The following is a 22,397-nucleotide window of genomic DNA, read 5'->3' on the forward strand; positions in this document are numbered from 1 at the left end:
TTCTTTAATTTGGTCCCCTTGTCTGGATTTATTCTGAAAAGGCACTTGTTTAGACAGAAGTACATTTTACTGAAGGTACAAGCAGTTATTTTGATCATTCTGTTTAGCCACCACCAGTTGAATATGCTGCAATTTACAATCCATCTTAAAATGAAAGGGTGATATTGATCACAAAACCGACTATCAGATGTAATGATCATGTGCATATTACAAGAATTAAAATACATCATATTGTGTACCAGCCATTTTAAAACAAAGGAATAAATATTTACTGCTTTCCCCATCAATGCTATAACGATCCTATAGCCACTATACATGGCCACCAAGACATTCCACAGTTAATCATTTGAATATTAGTATACATTATTTTTCTTGTATGAATCATTTCTGTTGTGTGTGCATGCATGCATCACATATTGACAGACTGACAGGGGGATGTTGAGAGAGAGAGAGCGACAGACATATTGAGTTAGAGACAGACAGACAGAAGTTAAGAGAGACGGACAGATTGTTGACAGATAGATGTTTAGGGATATAAAGAGCTGTTGATATATGGATGAATGAATGGGTGTTGGTGGATATATGGAAATTTGATAGGCTTACAGATGTAGAGACAAGCACTGTTATTGCAAGTTTTACCTCTGCAAGAATTCCAGAGTTGCTGCCAGTTCTGCTGGATAAGTGATGTTGAGGCAGTAGTACATCGCAAACATCAGTACAAGGGCATCACCAAAATTCAGAACGCTGCCATTCACAATTATCTGGTCCACTGCAATCATGAAATGTCCAGATGTTGGGACAGAATTCCCTACAGCAGACAGAAGAGAAAAAGTTCAGACTACTACTTAAAAATTAAGGGCTAGTCTTCCACATCTAGGTCTATATAGAGGACAATGCAGTCCAGGACTAGGCTTAATCCCAATCAAGAATACCAGAAATAAATATTTATTAGGTATTTATTTAGGAAATTTTAGGTATTTAAGTTACATTTAACATATTAATTAACTGTATCATATTGAAAATACTGTTGAAATTATTAAATAATTATAAAATAATCTTTGTTTTCAAGTTTCCTTGTAATCTCTGATGACATTTTACTCCAGGGGATCTCAAAACTGAAATGCCAGTTGTTGTCTACTGGACTGTGTCTATGAGGTGTTGGAAGTGAACTGGAGGTTAAGGTAGACAGCAGAGGACTGTCAGAATTGTCTGCATGGTATTCACCTAGAGAGGACACATTGAGGTATGATTGAAAGATTTTTGTATTCACCACTCCCTGAATGTTTTATTCTTTGCGATTTTAGTGAGAAGGTAATCAATTCAGACTCAAGAACACTAACTTCCATTTAAGCAGCTTGTTCACAATTGAAACTAACACAACTAAGATCCAATTAATCAAGGCACATATTTAAATAAAATTATCATCTGAATTGTGTGTATTTATGCAAATATATAAGGGAGTGAATAACATTTACATTTTTGGACAGTTTATACTGACTGAGTTACATTTATTTTCAGACTGTGTACACAATAAAACATGATCTCTGACCACAAGATTAGGACATTGATTTAAAGGTATAGAGTTAATGTTGATGGACATCAAATGGAGTCCCATGCTCAAGTACTGCCTGCTAATATGACATACATTTTCAATAATATACATTTAAAACTAAAAATAACATACTTGAGAGTGAAGAGTCTCTGCATGACACCTGTCCTGTCATTCCTCTGGGTGTGGCAACAGGGCTCATCATTCCTCTGGGTGTGGCTAAACAGTGTTCTGGCTCAGTTCTGGAAGGTGTGTCAGGAATGTCAGTGGTATCCTTTTCAGCTGTATACAAGCCATTAAGAATGACATTTTATAAGTAGGCCTATATTTTGTAATAAAAACCAAAATGTTATAACTCATATTGTCATAAGTATTTGTAACTCATATAAATGATACTTACTTAGAGCTTTAACATGTGCAATCAGTTTTCTAGCTTCGATTAGCCTCAGAACATTGACAAGATCAACCTCCCGCACATAATTCAGGTCTTCCAGAGTTTCCACACCCAGTGTCTGGAGAGCCTCCAATAGCAGTTCACAGCAAAATTAGAGAAACCTAAATCATGGATTTCAGTAGGCCTACAATTATTTAAGTTTTAATTATTTAATATATGATAAACTGAGCCTGGGTGTGACGGGCAGGGTGAGCAACTAAAAAGGAAGCGATCACACCAAGTCTCAAGGAAAGAGGATGGTTTAATTGAAAGTGCGCAAACCAAAAACCCGTGACATAGTTCCAGATTAAGGAAATAATAACCAGCAGTCAACTGGTACAAAGACAAGACATATATAGAGGAACAAACGACCCTCAGGTGAGACGGATCATGGGTCCCGCCCACCTGAGGGACGAACATCACATGACCCAAAACAGGACAGCTGCCGCTGTAAACGGGGGCGACCGGCAGGGGGCCCCCCCACAACGTGACACTGGGTCAGTGTCTGATCAACAACTGTTGTCAACGTCCGTTTTACTGCCAAGTTGGAATATAACCAGATACTGCAGAAAGAGAGGATTTATTTCTGACACGATCCTCACAATAGAGATTTCTATTTTAAGGCTTTCACACCGAGTCGGGTTTTAACATATGAAAAACAGGCACGTCAGAATTTGAAAATAAACGCATGTAAATTAATGGCGTCTTTCAAATCCGACCGTAGCGCGCGAGTCCACACACCTCGGGCGAACCTCCGCGAACGGCTCAAGCGTTCATACTTGCCGCTACTTCATTTCACAACAGCTTCGTCTGACTGAATAGTTTTCTTGTATTACGTTAACAAATACGAGCCTCTTGTTATTCCAGGACGAAACATGAGAGAACGTGACAACGTTAAGATTGGGCGTTTTGAAAATAAACAACCATTAAATAATGTGATAAAAAAGCAAATTATTTCTAGTCTTTTTGAGTATATGTATAAATATTTAACTTAATTAACAGGGTGGCCGCGGGTCCTTAAAAAGTCTTAAATGGTATTAAATTTCATTTTTGTCAAATAAGGCCTTGAAAAGTCTTATTTTGTCTTAAATTTTCAACCGAAATGTTGCGGAGCTAAATTTAGGGAGGAATAATTCTGTTCTGTGTTGAACCTCGGGGGCGGAAATCGGTAGCCATGCAGTGCACAACCTTAGCAGTATTGCTCGCTAGTATTTCGGGCTTTACGAGCACCCGTAGTTGTTGGACTGGCGGGATGTGTGTACGTTAACGTCTGTTCGGAGAGCTGGGGAAATACAAATTTAGCCAGAAATGGTTGGAAGACCCGATATATTCTTGGTGGCTCAGAGCTGTCAGATACCAGCGAGGCTCGTCAACAGCAGCCTGCAATATTAACGTTTTGCTGCGCTGCTAGCGTAGCCTGGTTTATACCTTCGCGAGTGACCGTGACCGACTCCGCACACCTCGCGTGAACCTCCGCGAACGGCGGAAGCGTTCATACTTGACGCGTCATTGTGCAGTGTTGTCCGTAATTATATGTGGTAGTATAAAGAAACACCCCTCAATAACAGGGGAATGAACATTTACCTGACGACTTTTAATGTTGCTTTGTGTTTCAGGTTTGAAAAGTGTTGTAATTTAAAGAGAGAACGTACTTGGTTTCGCAACCAATATCTGTCTGACTGAACAGTTTTCTTGTAATTCCAGGACACATGAGAGAACATGAAGACGTTAAGATTGGGCGTTTTCAAAATAAACAACCATTAAATAATGTGATGAAAAAGCGAATCATTTCGAGTATATGTATAAATATTTAACTTAATTAAGTTTAACGTGCTGGGAAATATAGAAATGGACCTTGAAAGTTCCGTACAAGTGCTTGCATTCCACCTTGTATAGGTGTATGAACCCTGCAAACATGTTCTCATTGCGCTGAAGCACGGTGCGCGCGAAGTTACAAAATTCGAGAGGTGCACGACCTCGCGAATCGACAGCGCGCGAGCCCCTCGCGCACGGGCGGAGTCACCGCGATTGCGTCATTTTCGTGCGCGGACCCTCGCATTTTAAGTTTTCAAGCAGCCAGATAAATAATGTAAATAATCAGTTGGTTTTGTGCTTTATTTTAACGTGTATGATCTTTCGAGTTGGTCTTAATTTTATTTGGAAAAGGGTATTAAAAAGTCTTAAAATGTCTTAATTTTCACTTGGTCAAACCTGTAGACACCCTGATTAAGTTTAACGTGCTGGGGCGGGCCGGGGGCGCTGGGTTCCGGACTCAGACCAGCTTGTCTTCAATCCTGTGGATGTCTGCTGTCGTTTGATGTACGATTGGTATGGCTGTGGGTGCTTACATAGGTGTGTTGTGTATATGGGACAAGGTGTGTGGGTACATATGTGGGTGGAGATATATATAAGAGATGAATGTGTGGGTGTATACGTATGCGATAGAGAATATGTGTTTAGGTGTGTGTGGATGTCCAGACCGGCTGTTCTCTGTGGTGGGGGCGGTGGGGATCTGGGCTTGGATGCGGTGACGGAGGGAGCTGCCCGCCCGGTCTCCCTGGGTCGAACGCTCCCTGCCTCGAGTCGGTGGGGCAGTGAAGCTCGGTGCTCAATGAGCCAGCTAGCTGGCTCTCCTCTTCCAGAGGACCATTTCCTCTGGACCTACGCATTTCCACCCACCCACCCCCCACACATATACACATACACACGCACGCACGCACACAGTCCTTGTACATTTAGGATCCTGGGGGGCAGGCGTGTAACCAGAGGTTGACGAGGTGGGCCTGCTGCCATGGTTCACCCGTCTCCTCACCACTGTCTGTCCCTCAGTTTTTACTGCACCTTAGACATTGAGGGCCTTTGTGGGGACGGTGTGGACGAACACTGGCCAGTGGGCCGGGGCTTTGTCCACGTTGGTCCCAACACCTGTCCCCTCAATTTTAACAGCACCATAGTATCACACACTACCACACATACACATACACCAACACCTACACACAACACAGCACTGGGGGTGGAGGGGTGGGAAGGCCTTCCTTCACCCATTTCGTGCTCCCTGCCGAGGCGGGGGTGGGTCGCAGGCGCGGGGCCGAGCTGGTGGCGTCCTGGAAACTATTACCGATCCTTGCTGGTCCAGCCATTTGCCCCCACCGCGGAGGGTGTGTTGGTTTGGAGGTATGTGTGTCTTTGTCCTATCTTTTTATACAGGTAGGTGAATGAGTACATGTTGGGGGGAATATATGGGTATGTGTGTATATATTGGGGTGTGGGCACATTTGGGGGTAGGCCCATGTGCGCAAGAGTGTATATGGGTGTGGTCGGATGTGTGGAGGAAGTCATGTTGGGATGAATGTGCATGTAGGTGTATATGTGTGAGGGTCTACATGTGAAGGTGAGTTTGGGGGCACATGTGTATATGTGTATGGAGATGGGTGTGGGTGTGTGCATGGTAGGGGTGTATATAAGGTGTATAGGGGCAAATGCATATATGAGTTGAGTGTATGAGTGAGGACGGCTGGTTCTGGGTCGGTGTCTAGTCGTGCCCGGTCCGCTTCCGGCTGCTCCCCTGTGGTTACTGCTCCGCTCCGGAGGGGAGCGCCTTGGGGTTCTGGGGCCCGGCCTGGTGCTCCGGCGTGGGGGCGGCTGGTCCACTCCCCTGGGCGGTTGTGGTCCGGGGCGGCTCGGGGCTCCTCGGCGGGAGGGGGGCCCTGCCGGGTGGTGGGTGGTTTTCCAGGGCGCGGGGCGCTGGGGCTTTGCTACCGGCCCACGGCAGGGGGGGGGCATCCTGGGGGAGGCTCTGTTTCCTCTGGTTCCCCTGAACCTGCACTCCTTGGCTGTGGGGGCGCGGTCTGGGGGCGGGCATGCGAGGGTCACTGGGAAGTGCTGCCCTGGGGCTCCACAGCTCCTGGGGGGGCCGAGGGCGGGTGGGATTCCCGGGTTTTTCTCTGCCTACCTCTGGCCTCTGGGGGAATGTTGTCGCAGCTTTCTATCCTTGCTGGTAAGTACATTCCGTACATTTATCCTATGTTGCACAACTAGGTTACACAAACACACACTCACACATACATCACGTCATTTGTGCTAAATGTCTTTGGTACACTTTCTGCTTTACTTTGCTGTGGTCATTCGAGCTGGTTGGGGTTTTTTTTTTTTTTTCTTTATATATAATAATTATTATTATTTATTCATTTTTTCCCCCTGCCCTTCTGTCTTTTCCCTTTTTATTCTTTCTCTCCCCCTCTTTTCTTGATCCACCTAACCCCAATAATTATCACTTTGCATATTGTTATAATTGTTATAATTGTCATTTGAACTGTACATAAAAACAAAGTTGTCCTCCAAAGATGGGGGGGTGGAGGTGGGCCATTTAATAAAAAAAAAGTTGGGAAAATATAGAAATGGGCCTTTAAAGTGACGTACAAGTGCTTTAATTCCACCTTGTTTAGGTGTATGAACCCTGCAAACATGACTTTGTTCATTGCGCTGAGGCGCGGCGCGCGAGAAGTTACAAAATTCGAGAGGTGCACGACCTCGCGAATCGACAGCGCGCGATGCCCTCGCGCACGGGCGGAGCCACCGCGATTACGTCATTTTCGCCACTGATTTTAGTTTAGCCTTTTTTTTTTGTTAAAATTTTTAAAGTCTGATGCACTTTCTGCCATTCTCACCGCTGTGTGCTGAGTAGCTGAACCAGAGCGGAGTTGCGCATGCACAGGTCAGTCTCTCCGCTGGCTTGCCTTTTACCGGTAATAAGCAAACGCACACGGTATGATAACCATGCATTTTAATACCATGGTATACCGTGAAACCGGTTACCGCTGCAACCCTAGTTTAATGTAATCAACCCTTACATTATCTGATGCTTATCCACCAATTCCAAAACCCATCACAGACTTCAAGCATTTAACAACCTCTTGTTCCATGTTTAACATGCTCCAGCCTTGGATAGTCGGTGTAATCCTTATATCAAATCAAATCAAAGTTTATTTGTATAGCGCTTTTCACAACACATGTTGTCACAAAGCGCTTTACAGGATTTAAAAGGTTAACAATACTATGGGTCCAGAACCCTAATGAGCAAGCCAAAGGCGACAGTGGCGAGGAAAAACTCCCTATGATGGTGGGGATTAGGAAGAAACCTCGGGAGAACCAAGACTCAAAAGGGAACCCGTCCTCCATTGGGCGGCCCGTTAACACACAAATTACACAAAATACAGACAAATACACAAGTCACACACAAATCACACAATCAGACTAAGTAGAGTAAAAATGAAAGTTCTGGGTTTTGATATTGTCACTGTAAATGTCTGTTGATGAACGCCAGGCTTTCATTCCATGTCGGAGCAGCGATGCTGGTATTGTAGGCTCCGACTGCAATGTTACTCTCTAGGTGAACCTCGGAGAACCTCGGAGAGTCACAACTCACCATACAACAACCAGTCATTCCTGCCCCTACTCAACATCTAATATGCTATGTTTGAGAGAAATGACTCTATTACCACAAATAGCATAAGCAGGCAATGGGTAGTAATCCAACAACATCTCTGCACTAATGCACCTCATGACTTTACTTGCTGTGTGAAGCTCGTATAGTCCCAATTCTGGTAAATACACTGAATCATGAGGTGTAACAATGAAGTAAACATTCTTACTATTGCTTACCATTATTAGTTCAATCTGTGCAAACTCACCAGAACCTACACACAGAAAGAAGTTCTTTCTGTAAAGAGTACCTTTCCAGTGTATCTCATTACAAACTACAAGTTGACATTCCCAGAGGTGGGTAGGAACGCGTTACATTTACTCCGTTACATTTACTCAAGTAGCTTTTTGGACAAAAATGTACTTGTAAGAGTAGTTTTAATATGAATATGACTTCTACTTTTACATGAGTAAATATGTGCGGAGAAAAACGCGACTTTTACTCCGTTACAATCGGATTTGCGTCGCGCGCTACCGTTACTTTCGTTTTGTAAATAATTTGTCTTTTCAGTGAGAAGACAGACCAACGTCTCGGCACCTGAGTATGAGTGACCAATCAAATGAAGCCGGTCAGTCACGTGATCACATACGCAAACTTTCTGTACCGTAGCAAGAAATTATGGTGACAGAAAAACCTACCGAGCATCCCTGGCCTCACAGCCAATGTTTATATTACAAACGTGTAAAAAGAACATTTATATAATGCGCTGTCAGTTGTGTCTGCCAAACGTGTGGACATTTCAGCCTACAAGAACTCGACATCAAATTTGAGGAAACATGATGCGATAAGTTTGCCGTATGTATAATTTTATGTAATGCTATATCTCTGAGGCATAACGTTTGTATCATGTAATTATTAAATGTAACAGTGCAATACTAAAAACCAGTTCACACTCTGAGTGTACACACTAGCAATATACGATGATTAAGCTTGCTACAAATTGATTCAGTTGGCGTCAATTTGTAGCTACACGTATTGACTGACAGTCTCCTCAGTTAGTGCCTTTGTGGAACACATTAAAGTTACACAGGCCTAATTAAGAACAAACAAAAATACATATTATTTAGAATAAATCATTTTTATATATTATATTTATTTATAATACATTATTTTTATTATCATTAAGTCATTGTTTCCAGTAATTCAATTTCCCATCATGTAATTTATTGACACGAGACAATACTCATGCATTTACTCACTACTTGAGTAGCTTTTAATCAAAGTACTTTTTTACTTTTACTCAAGTAAATTTTTGGATGCACTTTTACTTTTACTTGAGTAACATTTGGTTCAAGTAACAGTACTTTTACTTGAGTAAAATTGTTGAATACTCTACCCACCTCTAGACATTCCCCAAGCTAGCTTGCTTCTACTGCACTGCGTACTGCATCACTGTACATCTCTGAATGGAAAGGAATGGATTCCTTCACTTGCAAAGCAGGAGCAAAGAAAGAACTTGAGTTCAGGTATGTTTGCAGAAGTTGGTGGTTATTTTCAAGTGTCTGGCACACATTTTTGAAATTCTGTGTTCTTCACACACATCTTTTGAAATATGAATGCTTGCTTTCAAATCACATTGTCCACAATCTTATGAGTGGACCAAGTGTCAAAACTGGATAGTGGAAAATATAATGGTGCTTTGGTTTGAGTTTATGATCAGGAAACAGCTCTCTTCTTGTCTCCAGATACTCCAAAATGAGAACATTTAGCAAAACAATTTGAGAGTGAGATATTTTAGGGGCACATATTAACTCTACCAATTCTTTCAATTGCACTGTCAGCTGCCAAACTGGATCATCTGTGTTTGTGATTTTTTCACCTATTATAATAGGGAGAAGCCTCAGGAGAGACCAGTTTTCTGTTGCCTGGCCACCTATTTTAACTCCTTTTTCAACAACCTCTGAGGGATTCGAAGTGGCATCAGAGCCCTGATAACTAAACTGCCTGATTCTCCGATTTAGCTGCCAGTAGGTGAGGAATTTCTTCACCTTTATAAAGTACTTGATGTAAATGGCCAAGTCATAAGCCTCAACACCTTCAAACACATCATGACCAATACAAGGTGGGAAGCCAGGCTGACAGACATGAAAGAGAGAATTAAGAGAATTAAAAAGTGAATCAAATTTCAAACCTCTGCTTTCTGTCAGGGCATGACTCTTTAGCTCTTCTACTGCCTCATTGTAGTTTTGTACTGTTCGGGGTGGAGCACCTTTCTGAAAATCATGAAGCTCACTTCTGGTCACAAGGCAATATCTACAGAAGTAGGTGGAGACACTGAAATTCTCTGTGAAACCTCCTATACTGTGAGACCCCAAATTATCTCCAGCAATGCAAAAAACAGTTGCCCTAACAACATAGCCAGATATCACAACCCCATTTGTCTCCAGATCCTTGATATCTGAGAGCATTGTGGAAAACACTTTATCATGTCCAAAAAAATTTTAATCTACTTCTTTGCACAAAAGCAAGAGCTGTAAATTTTCAACACTGGAACGATAAAATGGGTCAAAGTTGGCCAGTGTCAAGTAAACCCCAAGTATCTTGTGCTTTTTTTTGCTGACCCAAGAGGATTAACAATTTCAAAGGCATCTTGATACAGTATAAGCTTTAGACTTACACCTGGCTCCATAAAGAGTGCATTGCATTTGTATACAGAGCCATCTCTCACATCATTTAGAACATGTGTAGAAGCATCATTCACAGACTTGGTGCATTCTTGCCACACAAGAGGGTCTTTAAGTAGAGCTTCTCTTTGATTGGGATATACTGCGCAAACTGTTCCTTATGGTTTTCATCAGTCCCTAAACTAATTTATTGTGTATTTGTGACACACATCACTGAGACTGTTTACTTTCTCCACAATCATCTGTATAGTGGAGGAAGGTACAAGGTACTTCATGTAAAACTTCATGTAAAACATGCACACATTTCTCATATATAACCCATTCATATTAACTGGGTCCAGGGTATCCTCAGGCTCATCATGTATTACACTTTCATCTGACTGACACTGAGAAAACTGAGAAGACTGGCTAGCCACAGAATGAACAAAATGTACATCCAAGACTTGCATAGGTGTAGCATTTTTATGTTTTCTACAAATGTGTGCACTAAAAGATGACCTTGATGAAAATGGTTTGCTGCAACCTTTGAATGGGCACTGCACAACTTTGAAACATGAGACTTCAAATGGTCTAAAAGATCTTTCAGATCAACACATTGTTTCTGGAAATTAGGCCTACATTTTTCACATTTCAGTAAGCCCTGTAATGGTTCATACTCTGGCTGTTTATGGTGGTGATAAATGTGACTTTTAAAGGAGTTATATTTGGTAAATCTTAATTTGCAGCCAACTATACAGCAGGCATATGTACCATGTGCTTCATGCTTATGCAATTCTTGATGATTTACATATCCTTTCACCGTTTTCAAAGAAATGCCACATGTAGGACATGTGAAAACTTCAACATGACTCGTCATGCTGCAATCCAAGCTTACTTGAGTGTAATGCTGGAGCATGGAGACTTCTGACAGTTGTAATGTTTATTCCAGGAGCTGCAGTTAGCTAGCAAACATCCCAATTACTGGTACTGCAGCTAATAGCTGTGGGAAAAAAGTGACAAAAAGTGAGTTTGTAAATGCTTGAGTCTAGTAAATAAAAATCATAACGGTTAACAGCGGCTAACACAGCATCATCTATGGTTGGTCTAACTTTACCTGTCCAAGGACAGCCACAAATACAAGCTAACACATTCCCACAAAAATACCATACATAACCTTCGCGATGCGGCTTCCCAAAAAGTTTAGCTAACGTTTCAAATAGCAGGTACAACTTAGCTAGTGAGCTATGTCCCCTAGCAAGGTGCTAGGCCCGTTGGCTAGGTGCTATGTTCTTTAGCTAGGTCCTCCGGCTAGATGCTAGCTAATAAATGTAACGTTAACCAATATAATGTGCTCTGTGTTTGGTAGACAATCAAAATGTATACCCCTAGTTTGCAATATTTTATTCGAGTACTTAAGTTCTTAGTTAACCTCACAAACGTGATGCTCTCTCTCGGAACGCGCGTGAACAGTGCAGCTCCTGTCTCTATTCTGGTTTGCTTCCCGCGCAGTGCAACGAGCTTTCGACTCTGATTGGCTGCAAATCAATTGCCCAGAAAATAATTTGTTAAAAACAGAAGTGTTCAGCATTCTGTCGGCAGAATTCGTCCGTCATTTATTTCCAATCAAATTCACATTGTAAAAGCACAAATAAAATATTATATAAGAATTATTTATTATGCATATAATCATTTTTTAAATATATAGACTTAAATTAACCCTATAAGACCTGACACATGAAATAATCATTTAAAAATTCCAATTTATTTAAAATCATGCATTTATTTTTTACCTTTAACTAAAAATCACAATAAAATTTTTTTTTTTTTTTTGGATAACATATATCCTTAATGTATCACATATGATAAAGTAGGGATTTGCGTTTACGTATAGAATCTATTTAAACATTCTATAAAACAATGTGTCTGTCATTTCTGTGATGTTGGACGCAGCATTTATTCTCTTTTATTTATTATATCAGTTAAAACGTTGTTTTTAATGAAAACAGATTTCATGAAGTTAACAAAATAATTTTCAAACAAGTCTTTTTCTTTCAAAACGTAAAATCTGAGCCAACACATCCTGTACACTGAATATTTTGGACATTGCCTAATGTGTATTACTTTTTTTCTAATGTATTATTTGAATTAGCATAATATTTATGTATTTATTTATCAACATTCAACAAATAACTAATTGCAATAATACCTGGAGAATGAAATCTAATACGTATGTTCTCAAACTCAAATTAGGATAATTGTGTTTTTTTTAAACATCAAAAAGTTATTTTAGTGCACTAAATGCTCATATTCACATATGTAATAAAATGTATATTCGTATCATACCTCAGACTGCCTAAATTGATCACAATTCGCTTGAAACTTTCCCACAACTCCTCATGATGCTAGCTGCCAAAACTCTATGGCGGGCGTACTCAACTAAATTTGTCCGCGGTCCAATTTTGGCAGATACCTGTGACCTAAGGTCCGGTGCGGCGGGGGCGGCGGTGTTTTTTCAATAGCCCTGAAATAAATGCTCCTGGTTTTTTTTTGGTCCGTGTCCAGTTAATCAGGAATGAGATTGGGTCCGGACAGGACTGTGTTCAGGTCCGGATCTGGACCGCGGTCCGCTAGTTGAGTACCCCTGCTCTATGGTATAAAAAACCGCATTCAAACACTTGTACTTCACTCATTGTCCAATAGGGGCTCAAAAACAGTTCTTGGAAGAGATGTACATTTCTATTGGTAATTTTTTATGCGATAGCCAGGGTCGGATCTAGAAAAATATTTATGGGGTGGCGAGAGGGTGGCAGGGATTTTTGAGGGGTGGCAACATATAAGTAAGTAAAGTAAGTAAAATTTTATTTATATAGCACCTTTTCAAGTCAACCTACAAAGTGCTTCACAAAAGTAGTAATAAAATACAATAATAATTAAATAAATTCCAATCGATTTCAAAAAATAAAAAGATGGCTTACAAACTCAAACCCACAATTTGAGTACAATACAATAATTAAAATCATAAGCACATACAAACAGCGATCAGAACGATTTTAGTTAGCAAACCCCTTCAAAAGCTAGAGTGTACAGATGTGTTTTTAGCCTTTTTTTGAAAAGGCTAAGGGACTCGGCAAGCCTTATCTCCAAGGGCAAATTATTCCACAACAGGGGAGCTCGAACGGCAAACGCACAATCCCCCTTCCTTTTTCGCTTTGTTCTAGGCACTACTAAGAGCCCCTGGCCGGAGGACCTTAGCGTTCTACTATTAGAGTAAGGGACCAGCAAGTCGGTAAGATATTCCGGAGCATCCCCTTTAAGTGCTTGGAAGGTTATGGTTATGGAAGGTTAACATATGGCAGATGTATACATACTGAATTTAATCAGTTATCACAGTTTAATAAGAAATAGTATGTATGAGAGAAAAAGCTAATAGTTTTTGACTATGTCAAAGTGGCAGCTGTAACGTGGCTTGCGCCACGGAACGAGGAGACGGACACAAATGCTGAGATGAGTGAGATTTAATACAGGGAATACCAAACTCGGAGTCGACAAAACAGGCAGGGGTCATAACGTTGAGGCAATCCGAACACGAAACACGAACTGACATAACTAAGGACTAGGAAAACAAAACACGGGTAAAACGTAGAATAACTGAAACAAACAGATAACACAGGGCAACTGGGCAGCAAACGGGGAGTACTCACAGGACAGGATAACGGGCAAGACACAGAGACAACGCGTATCGGACAAAGCATGAACAAACTGGAATGACAAAACCACGGCTACCAGACTGGGGAATGACGGGACTTAAATACAATGACATTAAACGAGGGGCAGGTGACGGTAATAACAAGGGGCGTGGTAATAAACAAGGAATCACGAAGACAAACGAGCGGGGCGGGAGAAACAGGCACGGAAACACAGACACAAGGGAACCTGGAGTGACAGCCAAGGGAGGGGGCGAGGCCATACGTGACAGCAGCATTGTAGGCAGCATTTGTACAAGAAACTATGTAAATAAAAAAACGTACCCAAGGAAATCTATGTATCTATGTAGTAAGGTGTGCATAAATACATTGGAAATAAAAGGGTCATTACACTCAAACAAGGTACTGACCATCGCTTTTATTGTTTACTCAGAACACATTCTCCCCAATTGTCCCTTGATAGCTTGAACAGATTTATATACAAAAGAAGAGACATTAAAACAAAAAAAACATCAGAACAAGTACAATAACAACAACACTATAAGAGCTGAATGCTGCGATTTCCATGTTGCTCAGCAAAACGCTTCACAAATTTATCTAGGTCTAAAGCTTTTGTGCGTTTTGATTCAATGCTGAGTACAGCCAAACTCGATAGTCTCTTTTCTGTCATAGTAGACCGCAAATAAGTCTTTATGAGCCTAAGAGATGAAAAGCTTCGTTCACATGATGCACTGCTCACAGGTAAAACAACTGCTATTTTACACAACCTGAACAACTCATAAAAAACATCCTGGTATGGGTCCAAAAACTGAGTAAACTCCATTAGAGTTGTAGGACTCTCCTTGTCCCCCTTTTTTCTGTCTAGTACTCTCCTTGTCTGATGTAACTCATGTTTGAGATCCTCAATATTTGAATCATAAGCTTCAGCCAATAACAGAACAGCCTCCTCTCTCAAAAAAGTTGGACTTGATGGATTTAGTGCCTGTACACCCTGCATAATATTACAATTTGTGTTAGAAAATCTTCTTCCTATTTCTCCAATCATGTTATCCATAACTGGATAGTACACAGAGACACAAAAAGTGTGTTTGCTATCTGGAGCTACATGCTGTCCTAAGGTGGAGTGAATGACAGTATCCTGAAGCACCTTTGTTGTCTGTCTTGGGCTCTTAAATTTTCGAGTTGTATCAATGTTACTTCGTTGACATAAATCCAGTGTTTCACTCCACATTTCCTCAAAAGAGGTTTGCCTACGGTACTGGACCAGTGTCTCTTTAAGCGCTTCAATAAGTTCAACAGCCTTAGCATAGTCCACTGTTTTAGACTGGAGCATGTCTGATAAAAATTTTGAGTCACTCAGGACCTTTCTGAACAGAACAAGAGATCCAGCAAAATTCAGATCAATTTGAGCCAATATCCCTCTTGCTTCAACAGCTCTTTGTGGATGGTTCTCAGATGCAATCTCTTCAAGCACCTGTACTATTGCAGGCAACCTGTCCATAACATTGCGACATGCTATGTGCCTACAGGCCCATCGAGTATCACTTAGCTGTTGGAGTTCCCTTGGTGCACCATCAAACATCTCCCGCTGTACTTCTAACCATTTGTTATGTACATAAGATCCAGACATGAAAACATACAGTCGTTCCAACAATGAGAAGAAGTTTCCTGCATCTGCCACACTTTTTACAGCATCTACTATAACTAAGTTCAAGCAGTGTGCACTACAATGAACATAGAAGGCATGTTTGGCGACTTCTTTAATTTTTGCTTGAACACCAGCATGTGCCCCGCGCATCACTGCTGCACCATCGTAGCCCTGGCCTACAAGGTTTTTCTTACCACACCGTTGTAAAAATATCTCAAAACAAACGATATTTGCTTTTTTCTGAACATCTTTAGTTTCATCAACAATAACTGAAAACTGCTTGCTTGTTTTAACTTCCTGGATGATTTCTTCTTTGACCATTGTAGCCAAGCACTCAAGTATTTCATTCTGTATTGTTTTACTGGTGTATTTTGCATTTTTAACTTGTTGCTCAAGTCTTTTTTTAATGATGGGGTTATGGTTACCCAGCAAGTCTAACATAGACAGAAAAACACTCTTTTTTTCTGAGTTGGGAGACTCCCTGTGGCCCCGCTGTGCTATGTTTTCTGTGGCTGTTAGAACTAAAATTTCTGCTAATGCTTTAATGTAGTATTGGTTTTCAGCCACCTGCTTCTTTTTTTGTTCATCCATTAATCCAAACATTGAGGTATTTTTATCCATAATTTTCTTGTTCTCTGTCCATGCAAACATTGCATTTACATGGCTTTCAGATCTGGCATGAGAACATCTATCTTTCATTGTAGCCTTTTTCCAGTTACGATAACCCTCTAAAGAGGTGAAAACAGTCCTTGGAGCATCGGGGAGAGAAAAATGTCTACAAGCAAAACAGTAAGCTGCATCTTTAGATTGTGAGTATTCTACCCAGGGATGAGATTTATACCAGTCACTGCGGAAGCTTCTCCTGGCACCTCCCTGGACGATCTTGGGGAAACTCTCTCGCACTGGCTGAACTGGCACCTCATACCTGGACTTGGATATATCTAGAAGATGGAGGAGAGTAACTCCATTACATCTGAACTAATTATACAATATAACAAATAGTAAAACAACACCAATTTGTAACTGTCATGGATTAGTTATAACCACAAAACAATGTTAAGATACTAACATTTTAACCTGGGAGAGTATTTTTAGGTTAGTTTGTTTAATTTTGGAATTTAAACTGAGCAATAGAGCTAAAATATATCTCTGTCCCTAACTTTTCTCAATTATTCATATTTATGCATACATGAATATTTATATTTATTAGAAGAAATCTAAGCAACATATTTTAAATGCACCTTATAGCGAAATGTCTGTTTTGTTCTTATTTATATGTAATTTAGTATAATATGCAGCAACACTTTCCATACCATGTGGACCAGCTCGACTGGAGACCATTGGTGATTTCTCAGGCATTCTTCTTTCCCCTTCACAGTCTGAGCCCTGCATGTTATCTTGTCTCTCTCTTTCTCCCTCCTCATATTGGTGATGCTCTCCCTTCTCCATATCTTCACCACTGTGGTGTTCTTCCTCCCGTCCCTGGTCGCCTTGGCCTTGTATTCTATCGTTGTCACGTTTTTGTTGCCCCTTTCTCTCTCCTTCCACTTTTTCCTTCTCTTCTCTCTCTCCTTCCACCTTATCCTTCTCTTCTCTCTCTCCTTTCACCTTATCCTTCTCTTCTCTCACTCCTTTCACCTTATCCTTCTCTTCTCTCACTCCTTCCACCTTATCCTTCTCTTCTCAATCAATCAATCAATCAAATTTTATTTATATAGCGCTTTTTACAACAGTTGTTGTCACAAAGCAGCTTTACAAGTGCCGAGTCCTAGCCCCCAGTGAGCAAGCCAAAGGCGACAGTGGCAAGGAAAAACTCCCTAGTTATTTGCATGAGGAAGAAACCTTGAGAGGAACCAAGACTCAGGGGGGGAACCCATCCTCCTCTGGCCGACACCGGTCACCATGACGACAACAACAATATAGACAGAATGTAGACAGAATGTAAAAGATGCAATAATGTCAATTTAGACAGAAAAATATGTAATAATGTCCATCATGGTGTAGGCATCCGGTTAGGCAGGAGGTGGCCGGCCAGGATGGATCGCTTGTCTCTCCTCATCTCATTATTCCTCAAGCAGGCGGGCAGCCATGTGGAGAAATGAAACAGGGAAAATTAGCTCTGTATGAGGACATATACAGGACAGGTAAAATTATAAACATTTCTGGAGTGTGGCAGCAACTCCGGCACTAAGTTAAATTATTACAGCCTAGCTAAAAAAAGCTCTCACTCCTTCCACCTTATCCTTCTCTTCTCTCTCTCCTTCCACCTCATCTTCGTTTACCTTGCTCTGTTTTTCAGTTTCTGTTTCTGGCGCCTTTCTCTTTGGTGAGAAAAAACTATCAATATTACCTTTCCTCTTCATTTCTGTAAGATTCACAAGAAACTTTATAATGTTTTTGACAGACATTGAATCAGTATTAGCCAGTGTTGGGAACGTTACTTTAAAAAAGTAATTAGTTATAGTTACTCACTACTTGTTCAAAAAAGTAACTGAGTTAGTAACTGAATTACTCTATAATAAAAGTAACTCGTTACCAGGGAAAGTAACTATTTGCGTTACAGTTAAAAAAAGTTATATGCCAATGAATAAGGATTTTTTTTTTTTTTTGAAAAAGCAGTTTTTACAGTCAGTTGAAATGAGTAGATCAGGAAGGTGTTTAACGTTTGATATTTATTGCACATCCACATACCAGTGCAGGATAAAATCCTTTAAAATCCCAAATCTTTGTAAAAAATAAAAGCAAAAGTAAACAGTTACACTATATAAAGTGTCAGGGCTGGGTCCAGGACCGTTCCCCCTGTCGCCACAGGAGGGCGCGCTCTACCTACTACAGTCAGGGCTGGGTCCAGGACCGCCCCTCCTGTCGTCACGAGGAGGAGTGCGCGACTTAATGCGCAAACGAGACGCAATCAGCAGTGAGGACCTGCAGCTGTGCCTTCCCCTATTTAACAGGCACAGTTGCAGTGCCTCACTGCTGAGTTGTTCGTTGCCTCTCGCTTGTACTGCCAGCCGGTATTCTCTCCAGGTTCTCTGTGTTGGTCTTCACTACCACGCTTTTCTTTTCGAGTTTTTTCTCCTGCGCCTTCCCTGGCCTACCTCAAGTTTTCCCCCCTCTTTATCCTTCCTATCGTTTGTTTCTTTGAAGGGTTGTCTTAGTTATTTTTTCCCAAGCGTCACGCTTCAGCCAGCTGCCCCTCACTGGCGTTTGTTACTTTGTTCGTTTGTGCGTCTGGGTTTTGCTGACACGTTGAGTCTTTCCTCCGTGTGTTTTTCGTTTCTGAAGTTTATTATTCGGGTTCATTTGTTCTCCTTTTTGCCCACACGTCGAGTTTTTTCCTCCGTGTATTTTCTGTTGGTTTTCAGAGTTTTTATCTCTGCTTTTGTTTTCTGTTTTTCCCGCTTATCGCGGAGGTCTCGGTTCATTATCAGTCCTTTGAGTTTGCTCCTGAGTCCATCTAATACAAACCCCGTGAGTCCTCTGTGTTCTGAGGTCTCACGTTACATAAAGTGCATTTACATCTATCAAATTAAATTAAATTCTCTCAACCTGAAACCTTGGGTTTGTTCCCAATAGAAGTAAACTTAACAATAAAACCTCTATTCTTAATTAAATAAATCAAATACCCAGTCTGGTAGACATTCAGGAACTTCAAGTATTTTCTTAAATAATGTTTATATCGCCACCGTGAAAATGCTAATTTTTCTTCGGCTTGCTCCTGACTCGCCATTTCTGCCTCTTCTCCGTTTGTGTCGTGTCACTGGAGTATTTAGGCGCGCGTGTAAAAACACTGGCTCTGATTGGCTACCATAACGCTGCATTAGCCAATCGCTTACTGACTTGTTAAGTTAAACAGGTGTTACACCGAGAACTGTGACCTATCGAGATCTGTTACTCCTCACTAGCCTGGGCAGCGGTCCGCTCGGATTACTGTTAGTATATCAAGATAGTAACACACCGCTTCTAATGACCAGTAACGTCAACGGCGTTGTAACGACAGGAAAAGTAATTAATTATATTATCCCGTTACTGACAAAATGACGCCGTTATTTTTAACGGCATTATTCGCAACACTGGTATTAGCTTAACCTACTTTACACACAACTAACGTCAGACCCAGATAACTTGACATGTATAGCGAAATAACGTTATTTAACCTGATTTATATCATCTCAAAATCAGCATCGCAACAATACTAACAGTGACAATGTGCTTTCACTGTAACTTCATTGTTTTAATATATATAGCAATCAGTTTTTACCCCTTTTCTCCCGTGTCTTCTTTCCTCCTGGCTCTGCCTCTTCGTGGGTTTTTTTTTCTTCTCCAGACCAATCAGTCTCTTGCCGGTCTGACGTAATCTTTTGCTGTGTTCACTGCCGTCGGACATTGGAGATTTGCGCTCGTAAATGTCAAATGGCCATAACTTTTCTTTTAATTTGTTGCTGCCAACTGGGGTGGCAGCAGGGGTGGCAAGGCTTCCTTTTAGGGTGGCACTTGCCACCCCATGCCACCCCGGTAGATCCACCCCTGGCGATAGCTTTTGAAAGAGGTGGGTCCAAATATCACTTATCATATTATATGATATGGAAGGCTTTACAGCAGGGGTACTCAACTGGCGGACCGCGGTCCGGATCCGGACCCGAACGCAGTCCTGTCCGGACCCAATCTCATTCCTGATTAACTGGATACGGAACAAAAAAAAAACCGGAGCATTTATTTCAGGGCTATTGAAAAAACACTCCGTCACGAGTGTTACGTTTGCCACCCCCCCTCAACAACTTACGTTCGCCACCCCCGCCGCACCGGACCTCAGGTCACAGGTATCTGCCAAAATTGGACCGCGGACAAATTTAGTTGAGTACCCCTGCTTTACAGGGTTAAGAGCTTTTTTATATTATAATATGAATTTTACATTTTGATCATGAATATCCGATTCAATATTTTGTGCCTTTTACAGAAAAGTAGATAAGCCCATATTCAGGTTATGAAATGCCTGGTGATATACACATAAGCCAGGAGACTGAAGCATGTAAAACCACAGGTTTTGGAACCATGCAGTAGTCATATTGTAACGTTTCAGGGGGACAGGCGTGACGCAAGTGCAAGATTTGACTAGTTTATTAACACTTGCTTGTTAAAAGGTATTTGTTTTTCGTACACAAATTCCCGGTTGGGCGTAAATGTGCAGGTAAAATATAAACGACCCTCCAGTAAATATCTGCAGTTTGCAAAATTCTTTGTATTCTGTTAAGGAAAACATATTCATACCTTGTGCATGAGTCAAATGGGTAACTAAACTAGCTACTTAGCTAACTAGTTACGTAAATAACTGTCGAAAGCATTCAGTTTCAGCCAATATAGTATTATAGAATTAGTTCGGTCCAAACAGAGCTGTAGTTTATACAATACGATGTGGATGCACGTCCTTTCACACAAAAGAGAAGTGACCGGGACATTCAGACCTGTCAAGGAGGGAAAGACCTAAAAAATGCTGAGATGAGGTTCAGCTACTGACAGAATATCTGAAGACCTTTGCAAATGACCACTTTGTGCTACTATAAATATATGGGATTTTAAAGTATTGGTGAGGCCAAGATAAACTTGGGGCACCGAGGAATCTGACAGCTGACAGCTCTGATTTCATGGCTGTGTGTCTGGGCCGTTACCACATGCAGGGCTACAGCAGGCTGGCATTGAATGTTTGTTTTTATAAGGAAGAGGGGAATATGTACAATAAACAAACAGGAGGGGTTGGGGTTTTTTTCCCCACAAAAGCACAAAACAAGAGGGAGTGGTTAAGTGTGCAGTGCAGGAGATGTGGGCTGTGAACTGTCTGCATCTGTCACATCATGAAGCCCAATACAAGCACATGCACAGGCACTGCGAGGTCAACTGGGATTTTTGCAAGATTCCAGAAGCAAGTTCGGTTTGTGATTTGTAGCATGTAGAGTTTTATATGGGTCAGTTTATATGGTGCAGTTTTATATGATTCTGCAGACTTCAGACCCATCAGTCATGTGGCCATGAACATGTTTCAAGTAAGGGATTTTTTTTAAGTTGTGAACATGCAGGTCCTCTAGAGGGCGCTGTAGCACTCTTCACAACCCTACTTCCCACAGTCTTGTATGTGATGGGGTAAAAGTAATGGTTGTTATATCAAATATATTTCATGTGACTGCTGTAAACATAGATGATGTACACATGAGGGGGCTGAGGAGGTTTGGAGATTCACAAGAGAGATTATTTCACCAACATCCAATTCCTGTGGCAGTTCCAGTGACGTGGTTAAGTCGAGTGGTCGTCACCGAAGACGTATTCATTTGGTTTGTTGTTGAAAAATGTCTCTGGTCATTGTGAGGTTTTTTGTATTGAAAATCAACACTGATTAGACCCTGTGCATTGTAATCATCTTGTTTAATGTTTTGTTGGTGATCATAAAAATATCTTCCCATTTGACCATATAGGCTTGTGATCATTCCAAGTACACCCATGTCTACATCGTGGTAAAATAATACGTTTAATTGTAAGCAATGTGTGTGACTCTTCTCAGGTTTCGTGGATATGTATGCAACTCATCCCATCTCCTCAAGAGGGCGCAATAGGAAAGCTTCAGCAAAGCTAGTCATGGCAAAAAAAATGTTTTGAGAATGGCACAAATTTTGGCTGCTGCCTCAGTTTAAGAACCTTTTGTCAGATGTTTATATGGTATAATGTACAATTATAAACATTGAATGAATGAATGTTTCAACTTATATAGCGCCTTTCTAGACACCCAAGGTCGCTTTACAATTTTAATACAGTTACAACTCTTCCATACATTTCTCTTTTTATTAACAAATACATCCAGTAACAAAAGACTTACGGTAATATTCACATTGTTGACAATCCTTTAAGACTTCTGCAATTTGCCTCAGCTTGCTGGATATCAGCTACTGAGCAAAATCTTGAGTGATGGCAACCCATTCTGATTCTACTAAT

Source organism: Brachyhypopomus gauderio, chromosome 2 (genome assembly GCF_052324685.1).
Source record: "Brachyhypopomus gauderio isolate BG-103 chromosome 2, BGAUD_0.2, whole genome shotgun sequence".
Lineage (NCBI taxonomy): Eukaryota > Metazoa > Chordata > Actinopteri > Gymnotiformes > Hypopomidae > Brachyhypopomus > Brachyhypopomus gauderio.